This window comes from Podarcis cretensis, assembly GCF_951804945.1.
Source record: "Podarcis cretensis genome assembly, chromosome: 14".
NCBI lineage: Eukaryota > Metazoa > Chordata > Lepidosauria > Squamata > Lacertidae > Podarcis > Podarcis cretensis.
Genome location: NC_137183.1, coordinates 49,033,651 through 49,046,693, shown reverse-complemented (window position 1 = coordinate 49,046,693; position 13,043 = coordinate 49,033,651). Strand labels below are relative to the sequence as shown.

General features: G+C 48.8%; 1 protein-coding gene and 1 long non-coding RNA gene across 2 annotated transcripts in view; one reads left to right on the top strand and one right to left on the bottom strand.

Annotated features, from left to right (window-relative positions):
* The window catches only part of SLC5A10 (solute carrier family 5 member 10), a 102,877-nt gene that overhangs the window by 6,185 nt on the left and 83,649 nt on the right, over positions 1-13,043 (top strand). The window lies entirely within an intron of this gene.
* LOC307203362 lies at positions 3,074-5,840 on the bottom strand. Its single transcript, XR_013833191.1, has 3 exons — positions 5,456-5,840; positions 3,695-4,462; positions 3,074-3,330 (listed from the first exon to the last, which is right to left on the bottom strand). It is a non-coding gene; the product is annotated as an uncharacterized lncRNA (long non-coding RNA).

The window sequence follows — 13,043 nt, the reverse complement described above, 5'->3', positions numbered from 1 at the left end:
CAAATAATACCTCTCAAATACGGCGGGGTGGGGGCAAAAATATAAATGAAACCAATAAATGAAGTAGACAACCGTTCTGGGATGTTTAAACCTCTCTGCCCTGCCCTGCCCCCAAGGCAGACGCCAATTACCCAATGCAAAATTGGGGATGGGGCAATAACCTCCTCTATTTAGCAAATCTGCACAGATCTGCTGAGGAAGTGGGGGGGGGAGGGTGTGTGGAATGTGGGGGGCACCCCTGGCTTACGATCCCCCCCCAAGTTTGTTCGAGGGTCATTGTGGCCCCTAGGATAAAAAAAGAGATTAGCCTCCTGTGTTTTTAAATGGCCTGGTAGCCCAGTCGGTAAAGCATGAGACTCTTAATCTCAGGGTTTTGGGTTCGAGAGCCAACTTTGGGCAGAAGATGTCTGCTTTGCAAGGGGTTGGACTAGAGGACCTTTGTGGGCCTTCAAACTCTGTGATTCTGTGGTTTGAAATTACCGTATTTTTTGCTCTATGTTGTTGTTGTTGTTTAGTCGTTTAGTCGTGTCTGACTCTTCGTGACCCCATGGACCAGAGCACGCCAGGCACTCCTATCTTCCACTGCCTCCCGCAGTTTGGTCAGACTCATGTTTGTAGCTTCGAGAACACTGTCCCACCATCTCGTCCTGTGTCGTCCCCTTCTCCTGGTGCCCTCCATCTTTCCCAACATCAGGGTCTTTTCCAGGGAGTCTTCTCTTCTCATGAGGTGGCCAAAGTATTGGAGCCTCAGCTTCACGATCTGTCCTTCCAGTGAGCACTCAGGGCTGATTTCCTTCAGGATGGATACGTTTCCTTAAGAATGGATACGTTTTGCCTTATAAGACTTACATTTTCCCTCCTAAAAAGTAAGGGGAAATGTGTGTGCATCTTATGGAGCAAATGCAGGCTGCGCAGCTATCCCAGAAGCCAGAACACCAAGAGGGAATGCTGCGCAGCGATCCCTCTTGCTGTTCTGGTTTCTGAGATTCAGAATATTTTTTTCTTGTTTTCCTTCCCCAAAAACTAGGTGCATCTTATGGTCTGGTGCGTCTTATAGAGCGAAAAATACGGTATATTTAACTGATTACTGTTTTGATGTGCGTTTGGACGCTGCTTTTGGAATAGCGCCTTTTTAGAAAGCAGGCTAGGAAACATAGACTAAAAAATAAAATAAACATGGATCCCAGATGTCCATATTGCAAGGTACAGAAATGACCTCTGCCTGTGACCTTCCCCAATGGGTCACTGGGACCTAATCTGACCAACCTATTGCAGATGATGGTTCAGGCATCATACAACTCTCTCGTCAGCAGGAGGCGCTATTGGTCAAGTTGCTGTTCCGACCCAGAGCTTCCTGTGGCCTGTTTTCTTTTGCTGAATATTATTCTGCCTCCGTCTGTTTGACATCGGCACACCCTTGCTTGTTTCCCAGAAAAGCCTTTGGGCGACAGATCTGTGCTCCAAGTGGAGGCTTAAATATCCGAAGCACGATCAGGATGAAATTAAGCCCTTTTACATCCCATTGAGTTAAGGGTTGAAGTGCACGCTTAAATTTCCATGTCAAAACCAGTGGGAATTAAACGAGCGTAATGTTTCTTTATAGGCCAATTTTAAAAGCAATAAACTTCAGCTGAGTCATGTTGTTATGGGGACAATTATTGCTGTTTGGAATAAGTATATATAATGAATGACCTTATTATTATCTTGTATAATATGGTACAAGGAGGGGAGGTTGATTAATGGCTACTAGCGTTTGATGGCTTTTTCAAACCTCCAGCCTCAGAGGCAGTCTACCTCTGAATCCCACTTCCTAGGAGGAATGAGATTCAGCCAGCGGACTTAGATCCTTACCTCCCCTCCCACTCCCAAGGGCCAGCTTTGAAAGCTGGTTAGGGCTGTTCACCTGCCAGTCACATGACATTACAGTGAAGTCAGGTGACCTGTGCGGTTTGAAATCTAATTGCACTGTGCTTTGCAAGCGCTGGCGATCAGCTGGCCGTTGGCAGGGCTTGGGGAAGGTGGCCGGGCTTTCCAGGTGTCAATGAACAGCTGATTGACAGCACCTCCTTGCGGCCAGCTTAATGGTGTAGATAGAAAATGCCACTGTGGGGATTTTTTGGACCAAACTGGAGAGAAGAATTTACGGTGTAAGAAGGGCACAGCAAGAGGTTCTGAGGGACACAGCAGGTCTAATTAATTAGTTGTAAAGTGGCTAAGCGTCTTGATCACACCGCATCTAATAAGGTACTTCCTGGGAGGAAGTGTTTAATTGGGAAGAGGAAGGCTAATTAGATTACTGAGAAGATCTGAATGGAGAACCGGGTTCTCAACAACCAGGTTGGTTCCCCAAGGTCTGAATCGTCCCTGTCTGGTAATAGCATTTGTCACCTCTGTGTAGCTCTTGCTCAGGAGTCAGAATAAATGTGGGCATACCAAAAGCTTGCATATCTAAGCTAACAGCCCGAATGGCTTTTTTAAAAATTATTATTATTATTATTATTATTATTATTATTATTATTATTATTATTATTATTATTATATTACTACCATTTATTATGTTTCTGCATTCCTCAATCTTGGCTCCAGGCCAAATTGGCAAAGCAGTGTAAAAGGTTGTGACCAGATGAATCCTTGTTTATTAATTACAGTGGTACCTCGGGTTACAGATGCTTCAGGTTACAGACTCCGCTAACACAGAAATAGTACCTTGGGTTTAGAACTTTGCTTCAGGATGAGAACAGAAATCGCGCGGAAGCGGGAGGCCCCATTAGCTAAAGTGGTACCTCAGATTAAGAACAGTTTCAGGTTAAGAACAGACCTCCAGAACGAATTAAGTTCTTAACCCCAGGTATCACTGTATTACATTTATATACCACATTTGTCTTCCAAGGATCTCAAGGTGGCGTACATGGTTCTCCTCCTCATTTTATCCTCACGACAACCCTGTGAGGCAGGTCATGCTAAGAGATGGCGACCGCCCCAAGGTCACCCAGTGAGCTTCATGGCTGGGTGGGTATTTGAACCCTGATCTCCCAGGTCCTGGTCCGACACTCTAACCCAGGCACCCCAAACTCGGCCTTCCAGATGTTTTGGGACTACAACTCCCATCATCCCTGACCACTGGTCCTGTTAGCTAGGGATGATGGGTGTTGTAGTCCCAAAACACCTGGAGGTCCGAGTTTGGGGGTGCCTGCTATAACCATTAAGCCACATTGTCTCTTGTGTGAGAGGTGTGGCCTGGAGGGGAAGTGACCGAGGAGAGGTGGAGCCTGGGGAGAAATATAAGTGCAAAGTGTAGAGGCCGACGAGGGTCATATTTGGCCCCCAGCCCTGAGTTTCCATAGGGACGCGGGTGGCGCTGTGGGTTAAACCACAGAGCCTAGGACTTGCCGATCAGAAGGTCGCTGTTTGAATCCCCGCGACAGGGTGAGCTCCCATTGCTTGGTCCCTGCTTCTGCCAACCTACCAGTTCAAAAGCACGTCAAAGTGCAAGTAGATAAATAGGAACCGCTCCAACGGAAGGTAAACGGTGTTTCCGTGCGCTGCTCTGGTTCGCCAGAAGCGGCTTGGTCATGCTGGCTACATGACCCGGAAGCTGTACGCCGGCTCCCTCGGCCAATAAAGCGAGATGAGCGCCGCAACCCCAGAGTCGGTCACGACTGGACCTAATGGTCAGGGGTCCCTTTACCTTTACCTGAGTTTCCACGCCCCTGTTTAATGTGTGAAACAACACATTTAAAAAAGCTCTGAACTATCCACCTTCATCCCTTTGCTGCTGTAGATTCTTGCAAGGCACATTCAAACTTCTGTTGTCATCTTGGGCTCCCCTGTCACACCTAGGTGTGACTTCCAGACTCCCGTCCATTGTTATCCCCACGCCCCTCGTTGGCCCTGCCTGGGATCTTTCTCGGTTCCCCAAAAGGACATGCCGTCTTGCGGCCGCCTTGCCAAGGCTGGTCCCTATTCTTTAATTGCATTGCAACAGCTCCCTGAGTCACTCCCTATTCAGCCACGGAGTGACTGGTCCGGTCCGGGAGATTAAGCGAGCATCTCACCCCCTTCACGGGAGATTTGGATAATCTTTGTTGACAGCGAGTTATTGAGATGAATGTCTGCAGACACGCGGGATGGTGTGAAGAGGTGGGGCAATTTATTCAGGCCAGGTATTTTGCTGACGGTAAGCACCTGCAGAGGTCGGGTGTTTAGGAGGCAGCTGGGAGAAATGGACCCAAGCCAACGGGAGAGGCTTTTCCAGGCATGGAGACGGTCAGGGTTAATAGAGGGACGAGATGTTATTTCGGGTACCCTGATCCCTATACAGCAGGGGAGGGGGACCTGTGCCTGTCCAAATATTGTTGGACTCCAGTTTTAAAATGCCCCATCGATAGGGTTAGGTCATGTCGGGAGCTTCCCAGATCCTGAGCATACCCTCCAACATTTCTCCGATGAAAATAGAGACACCCTGTTCCATAATCATAATCATTTATACCCTGCCCATCTGACTGGGTTGCTCCAGCCACTCTGGGTGGCTTCCAACATATATAACAAACTATTAAACATTTTAAAAAAATCTTCCCTATACAGGGCTGCCTTCAAATGTCTTCTAAAAGTTGTATAGTTATTTATCTCTTTGGCTCAGGGGTCGCATAACTCCATACCCTCCAACATTTATCTGATGTAAAGAGTGACATCCTAAGGGAAAGCGGGATGCGGGTGGCGCTGTGGGTTAAACCACAGAGCCTAGGACTTGCCGATCAGAAGGCTGGTGGTTCGAATCCCCGCGATGGGGTGAGCTCCCTTTGCTCGGTCCCTGCTCCTGCCAACCTAGCAATTCAAAAGCACGTAAAAGTGCAAGTAGATAAATAGGTACTGCTCCGGCGGGAAGGTAAATGGTGTTTCCGTGTGCTGCTCTGGTTCGCCAGAAGCGGCTTAGTCATGCTGGCCACATGACCCGGAAGCTGTACGCCAATAAAGCGAGATGAGCGCCACAACCCCAGAGTTGGTCACGACTGGACCTAATGGTCAGGGGTCCCTTTACCTTTACCTTTAAGGGAAAGCAGGATGTTCTGGGATCAAATCAGAAACTGGGACGCCTTCTGTAAATCTGGGATTGTCCCTGGAAAATAAGGACATTTGAAGGGTCTTAGTTTTCAGGGCCCAGACCTGAGACCTAGGGGACACCCCCAGGGAAGTCATGGGGAGGGAGACAGGGCCTGGCCCAAGGGTTAACCAAGTGAGCTTCATGGCTGAGTGGGGATGTGAACCCTGGTCTCTCTCCCAGGCCCACTTCCAACACCACTCAGCCTCACTTATAGAGTGGCAGAGCTGGAAAGTTTTTACTATTATCCCGATAAGACGGGGAATTGGAACACTGAGTGCTTTGATTTAAAAGTCTTCCTTTGGAGCAGTTCAAAGATAACTTTCTTGGAAAGGATGGGGAAAAATCTCGCCCCACCTTAGAAGTCTTGCCTCTGCTGCCAGCCCCAAATAAGTGTAAGGTTTTCACTGACGAACGCAAGCAAATGATGTTCCTCCTCCCGGGAGCTGTTGAGACGGACTTCAAAGGCTTTTTATAGCTGCTGTTTTTCTTTTATGAATGGGCCAGGCCTGCTTCTTCTTCTCCCCCTAGATTTATTTTCGAAACGAGGCTATTGTTGTGCTGAGAAGCCATCTTAACAACCTCCCTTGCCTGTCCGTCCCTGCCGAACTATACGAGAGGAAGCTGGAGGGGCCGTGTTTTGGTATTCCAAGAAGAGGAATGATGATCGTTTCTTTAATGGGATGCAGATGGCTGCCAACACCTTAAACATCCTCCGCCCTCTCTAAGTAATTATGAAAGCTTTGCTTTCACCTGCCATTGCAGCTTGCCAAATTCGACTCTTGTCAAGCAGGGGGAAAAGGCAAGGTGAGAGGGATGTGTCTCAGGGAATAGAGACCCCCTGGTCCTCCAGAGATTGAGGGACTCCAGCTCCCATCAGACCCAGCTAGCATGGCCTGGGATGATGGGAGTTGTAGTCTAGTAACACCAGGAGGGCTGCCTGAGGGAGCTGGGCTTTCGACAAAGCAGGGGAGATGAGACTTCTGCTTCGCATCTCTCCCGCCGAGGCAGTCTGGTGAGATGGCATACTTAGGAACGATCCATGAACACTGCAGAGCCATGGGCTCCACGATCACTGTAGATGGTGACAGCAGTCACGAAATTAAAAGACGCCTGCTTCTTGGGAGAAAAGCAATGACAAACCTAGACAGCATCTTAAAAAGCAGAGACATCACCTTGCCGACAAAGGTCCGTATTGTTAAAGCTATGGTTTTCCCAGTAGTGATGTATGCAAGTGAGAGCTGGTCCATAAAGAAGGCTGATTGCCGAAGAATTGATGCTTTTGAATTCCGGTGCTGGAGGAGACGCTTGAGAGTCCCATGGACTGCAAGAAGATCAAACCTCTCCATTCTGAAGGAAATCAGCCCTGAGTGCTCACTGGAAGGACAGATCCTGAAGCTGAGGCTCCAAGACTTTGGCCACCTCATGAGAAGAGAAGACTCCCTGGAAAAGACCCTGATGTTGGGGAAGATGGAGGGCACAAGGAGAAGGGGATGACAGAGGATGAGATGGTTGGACAGTGTTCTCAAAGCTACCAGCATGAGTTTGACAGGCAGTGGAAGACAGGAGTGCCTGGCGTGCTCTGGTCCATGGGGTCACGAAGAGTCGGACACGACTAAACGACTAAAAAACAACAAAAGGAACGATCCTGAGTGTGGCATGGTAACCCCGGTGACCAAAGTGGTCAGTAGGGTCTCCACATGGTCCCTTGAAGCTCTTGGAAATCTGTCTCCACAAGTCTCTGCTCAACAATTGATTTGGCGCCCTTTTGGTCCACAGTGAAGCTGAACCTCCATGTGCAGGGGCAGTCTTGCTCTGAATAACAGCTGTTTGCAGGGGTGGGGGGAGAAACAGTGACAGAGGAAGGCTGCTGCCCTGCCTCATCTGTGGATTGCCTGAAAGGACCTGGCTCCTGCCCCACCCCTGGACCTTTGGTCTAATCCAGCTGTTGCTTTCTGAAATGAAGCAATGGCTCTCTCACACAGGAAACTATATGCAAGACTGGCAAGCATGCTTTAATAGGGTGTTGGAGAGGGTCACATGACTTACTTTGGCCAATGCAGAGGCTTTCTCGCCGGCCTCCCTGCAGCTGCCTCCTCTGGCCACTTGGTGACAGGCTCACAGCGGCTCTTGAACCCTGGGCTGGAGCGGCGCTAGACTCTGGCGCCACCGCAGAGCTCTGGCGGAAAGGAGAACTGCAGGGTTGTGTACCTCTCGGACTGCAGCAGCTTATGGGATCAGGCTTGGTTCGGTTCCCCGGTAAAAGTCAGGTTGCTCCCTGACTTAAACAACAAGGCTCCTCTGCAGCTGCTGTTGAAGGCTGCAGGACTCCTTGTTCTGTCGCTTTCCCCCCCGTGATGGAACTGGTGGTGCCTTTAAATGTCAGAACTGTTCCCAGCATCCCAAGGCAAGAGGCTAAAGTAGGTCACCCCCTTGTCAGCCTTCTGGGCCTCAGCCCCGGGGCATTGCCATGCCAAGAAGGGGCGAGGTGCTTTCTGCGCTTGGGTTATGCCAGAGCAGCCGTAATCCTGCAAAGAATGTAAAGTCTCACCCCGTCCCGCTGCCTCTGATGTGGTCCAGGTGTGTGAACCGAGAACAGGAACTGAGCTCCGTAAGCAACAGACCACTGGGGTGGCCCAAGCGCTTGTGTGTTTCGAAGGAGGCTCCGAGATTTGCACTCGTTACCGATTTGCTACCAGGCCACGTTCAAAGGGTTGCTATCAGAATAGAAAGTCCTTAACAACTAGGGACAGGTTTACCTGCGAGATCGCCTTGCCCCAAATATACCCACATGGCTGCTTTGATGGGTGGAACTGGCCCTGTTACAAGTGCCCCATAATACTCGTTCCTCATCGACCATTTAGTGTAGCTAAACTCTGGAACTCCCTGACTCTTGACACCAGGCAGCCGCCTCCGCTGTGCTCTTTTCGGCGCCTACTAAAACATTTTTCTTTAGACAAGCCTATGCATACATTTAGAAAGCTGGCCTGTGTTTCCATCTGTTTTTAGTTCATTGCTGATTTTGTTTTGATTTAAAGAGTCGTTGTTCTTTCCCCTAACAGAACTACAATTCCCAGAGCGCAGTTGATCCCTCTCTGCAGGGAATTTTGGGAATTATAGTTCTGGGAGGGGAATAGGGGCCTGCAAACAACTCCCGGCACCCTCAACGAACTAAAGCTCCCATAATGCTTTGGGGGAAGCCACGGCTGTTTAAAGTGGCGTTGTAGTTTAAACGTATGGCGTGAATGGGGCCTCGATATGTTGCTTGCAGCCTGTCTATCAACATCAGGTTGGCCACTACAGGAATCTGGATTCTGGACTATCAGACAAGCCCTTGATCTGATCCAGGAGTGCTCTTTTTTTCTGCAGCCCCTGAAGAATGTTTTTAACCAGGCTTCCTCAACCTTTGCCCTCCAGATGTTTTTGGCCTACAACTCCCATGATCCCTAGCTAGCAGGACCAGTGGTCAGGGATGATGGGAATTGTAGTCTCAAAACATCTGGAGGGCCGAGGTTGAGGAAGCCTGGTTTAAACCCTGAAAATTGGCGACTCTAATGGTTTGGACAAGACTTCCCCAAAAGGCAGCAGCAGTGACAAATTAAAGGGCGGTCAGTCGGTAGAGCATGAGATCTCAGGGTGGTGAGTTTGAGCCCCATGTCGTGTGAAAGATTCCTGCATTGCAGGGGTTGGACTAGATGACCCTCGTGGTCCTTTCTAACCCTACAATTCTATTATTATTATTATTATTATTATTATTATTATTATTTATTACTTATACCCCGCCCATCTGGCTGGGCCTCCCCAGCCACTCTGGGTGGCTTCCGACAGAACATTAAAAACACAATAAAACATCAAACATTAAAAACTTCCCTAAACAGGGCTGCCTTCAGATGTCTTCTAAAAGTCAGATAGTTGTTTATTTCCTTGACATCTGGTGGGAGGGCGTTCCACAGGGCGGGTGCCACCACCGAGAAGGCCCTCTGCCTGGTTCCCTGTACTTCGCTTCTCGCAGGGAGGGAACTGCCAGAATGCCCTTGGAGCTGGACCTCAGTGTCCGGGCTGAACAGTAGGGGTCGAGACACTCCTTCAGGTATACATGGGCCGAGGCCGTTTAGGCAATTGGCCAGGGACAGATGTCTAAGGAATTAGGAACTGCTGGAACGTATGAGGAAAAACAACAGAACAAAGCTTTTGTGGTTTTTGCCGGCCCGGGAAAACAGCACAGCATTCATATTTCTGGGTGACCTAATGCTGGCGTGATCTGACTTGGAAAAGGCTGTTGTGTGTGAGGGTGAAGACTCGTGAGGAGAGAGAAGGGAGGGCCCCGGACGACTTGTTTGATGCCTCCCAAGTTGCTGCAGGAGAGGGCGTGGGGCAGGGCAAGCTCTGGCGGGGAGAGGGAACAGCTTGTAGATCCATTTGTGTTGTTTCCTTGCCCTGACTGAAACGAGATCAGACAGAGCATGAAACAAGGGCGCCTGGATGGTTTGGGGCCCTTGCGCTACCTCAGAGAGGGCAGGCACCAGCAAGAAGCATCACTGGGTATCCGTCAAGGACCCCCCACTTCTGCAAGGGGTCAACAGCTGGTCTTGTTCCTTGCTGTTGTGTCTTCCTCGCCTGCTCTCTCTGAGCGAGGGGGATGGAGGTGCTCCTTCCACTTGCCATGCGCTCTCCCTCTGGGTGGGTGTACGGATCGGGCCCAGAGGGGGGGAGAGTGAGGGAAGGGGTAGCTGTGTCCCTTTAGGGCAGCGGTTCTCAACCTGTGGGTCCCCAGATGTTGTTGGACTACAACTTCCATCAACCCTGAGCTCTGGCCTTGCTAGCTAGGGCTGATGGGAGTTGTAGTTCAACAACATCTGGGGACCCACAGGTTGAGAAAGGCTGCTTTAGGGCATATTGACTGAGGACACATTTATACCTGACATTTAAAACACTTTGGTACCACTTTAAGCAGCTGCAACTCCCCCAAAAGAATTCTGGGAGCTGTAGTTTGGTAAAGGTGCAGAGAGTTGCACCGTAACTCCCCTCACAGAACAACAATTCCCAGAGTGTCTAACACAATCAATCCCTCTTCCCAGGGAACTCTGGGAATCAAAGCCTTTTGAGGGGAATAGAAGGGCCTTCTAGCAACTCTTCAGCAGCCGAGTTTCTTCCTGTTTCCTCCTTTTCCAATCTTAAATTCATTTCTTTGCATTTCTGCAGAAATTTGCAACTTTCGTTATTTGAAAAACAAAATAATCCTCATGGAAATTCACCAGCATTTTAGTTTGAAATTTTCCTACATTTTTTGCACATAGCTTTTTACTAATGTCCATATGATTGTAGGCAATTTTCGGCAATATAGTGCGTTTTCATATGCTGTTTCCACTCACGATCTTCCTCCAAACCTCTGTAATTGTATTAACATTGGCCAGAGAACTCGATTGCAAAATTCAGACACGTGCAAATTTTGAAGGAAAGCTGGGTTTCACTTTGCATATTGTTTCGGAAACTGTCGATTTGATAGGTTTCCCTTTTGGTGTGAACTGAACCAAATTTCTCCCCCACTCTCAGGTGGGAGCCCCCTGGCTGTTCTGAGTGACTCTCCAGCAGAGGGAAATAGCCAGGAGATCTGAGTTGTGTGTGTTTGCGTGATCCATGGCCTGCCATTCACCTCCTTAACTAGCCTGCTGCCTGCAGTGGAGGACCGGTGTTGAAACAAAAGTTTTTTAAAATAATGCACAGCACAGAGAAAGCAGAGGGGGAAAAAACCTTTTCTCCCTCGCTCCCAAAATAAATGAAGCTGAATGCTGGAAGATTCGGGACAGGTACAAAAAAGTACCTATTTTTCGCTCTATAAGACGCACCAGACCACAAGACGCACCTAGTTTTTGGAGGAGGAAAACAAGAAAAAAAATATTCTGAATCTCAGAAGCCAGAACAGCAAGAGGGATCGCTGCGCAGTGAAAGCAGCAATCCCTCTTGCTGTTCTGGCTTCTGGGATAGCTGCGCAGCCTGCATTCGCTCCATAAGATGCACACACATTTCCCCTTACTTTTTAGGAGGGAAAAAGTGAGTCTTATAGAGCAAAAAATACAGTACTTTTTCATGCAGTGCATCGTTGAACTGTGGAACTCCCTTCCACAGGAGGCAGAGGTGGCCACCAACCAGGACGGCTTAAAGGAAGACTGGGGAAATTCTTGGAGGATAACACTATCAATGACTAGCCACAATGGTTGTGCTCTGCCACTGGAGGGGAGAGTTGTTCTTGTGGTCTCCCCCTGGTTTACTATCCCTAGTACTTCAAGACTCCCATAAAAGTGCCTGGCTTAAAACCATCTATCAAAAACTTCACTCTTGTGGCCTATCCCCACAACACCTACTCACTATGGGCCCCACTAAAGAAAACAGTCTAATTGGTCTTCGTCTAAAAGAAATTGAGCATCAGAACAACCTGGCCAGTATAAGGAAATGCTACCCTTGGTATGTTCAGTTTCCAGAAGGCTGATTCCTTTGAATTATGGTGCTGGAGGAGACTCTTGAGAGTCCCATGGGCTGCAAGAAGATCAAACCTATCCATTCTGAAGGAAATCAGCCCTGAGTGCTCACTGGAAAGACAGATCCTGAAGCTGAGGCTCCAATACTTTGGCCACCTCATGAGAAGAGAAGACTCCCTGGAAAAGACCCTGATGTTGGGAAAGATGGAGGGCACAAGGAGAAGGGGACGACAGAGGACGAGATGGTTGGACAGTGTTCTTGAAGCTACCAGCATGAGTTTGACCAAACTGTGGGAGGCAGTGGAAGGCAGGAGTGCCTGGCGTGCTCTGGTCCATGGGGTCACGAAGTGTCATACACGACTAAACAACAACAAATGTTCAGTTTCCACCTCTCCATTTTGATTCTCTGGCCCCATAGCTGCACAAACTTATTATCCCAAAATACAGACGTGCTTTTACACTTGCAAGACTGGGTGTTTTGCCATCTGCAGTACTTGAGGGTCGATTCATCCCGCCTGAGAAACGTCTTTGCCCCTGTGGAGATGGTAGCACCGAAACAGCAGCACACGTCCTCCTGTCTTGCACTCTCTGCAAAGACCTGAGGAACGAGATCATCACCTCACTCGTACTAACCATCCCAGGGCGCTCAACCACTGCCACAGTGTCCTTTCTTCTATCAGATCAAAATGAGCAGATAACAGCAAAGGTTGCTAGGTTCATAGCAGGGGCAATCAGAATAAGGACTAATTGACGGCCGATTCAGGACTTTAAATTGTGCTTTTATATCAAATTTCCTTTTCTGCGTATACTGTAATGTTTTACTGTTGCTGTGGCCATTGGCTAATGAGAATAAAGTTTTATCTCTCTCTCTCTCCCCTGCAAACTGCTCTTGTGCTCAGATCCTGCCACAGGCATCTGGTTGGCCAGTCTGCGAACAGGATGCTGGACTGAATGGCCCATTAGCCTGATCCAACAGGCTATTATTCTGTTCTTCTGTTAAATAAGATTCAGCTGCCAGTAGTGGAGTCATCTGTACCCGAGTGGCAGTGATGGTTGGCATCAGCCATCAAAGCATTCTGGACTGGCTTTGCTCAAAATCGGAACGTTTTCAAAAAATCGCTGGCAGCGTGGACAGAGCACTGTCTTGACCAGAGCCCAGGATCCTGTCCAGCTGCTTGTTGTCAGTCTCTAACCTAATTTCCAGAAAAATAATTCTGCATTACCCCTTTGAACTTGCTCAGGATTTTGCAGTCTATCTCCTCCTCCAGCAAAGCGAGCTCGTTCCTTTCTGACATCCCTTTTGCAACCTGTCAGATATTGACCAACAAGTGCACACACACCCGGGTGGCGTCTTGATAGCTGCCGCCAGATTTATGGATCGTCCTTCTCTTGGAAGAGGGAGTTGAATCATGCAGATTGGAGTGAGAGGCTTAGACAGAGAATAGGGTATGGAGCCAGAGTTGCAGAAG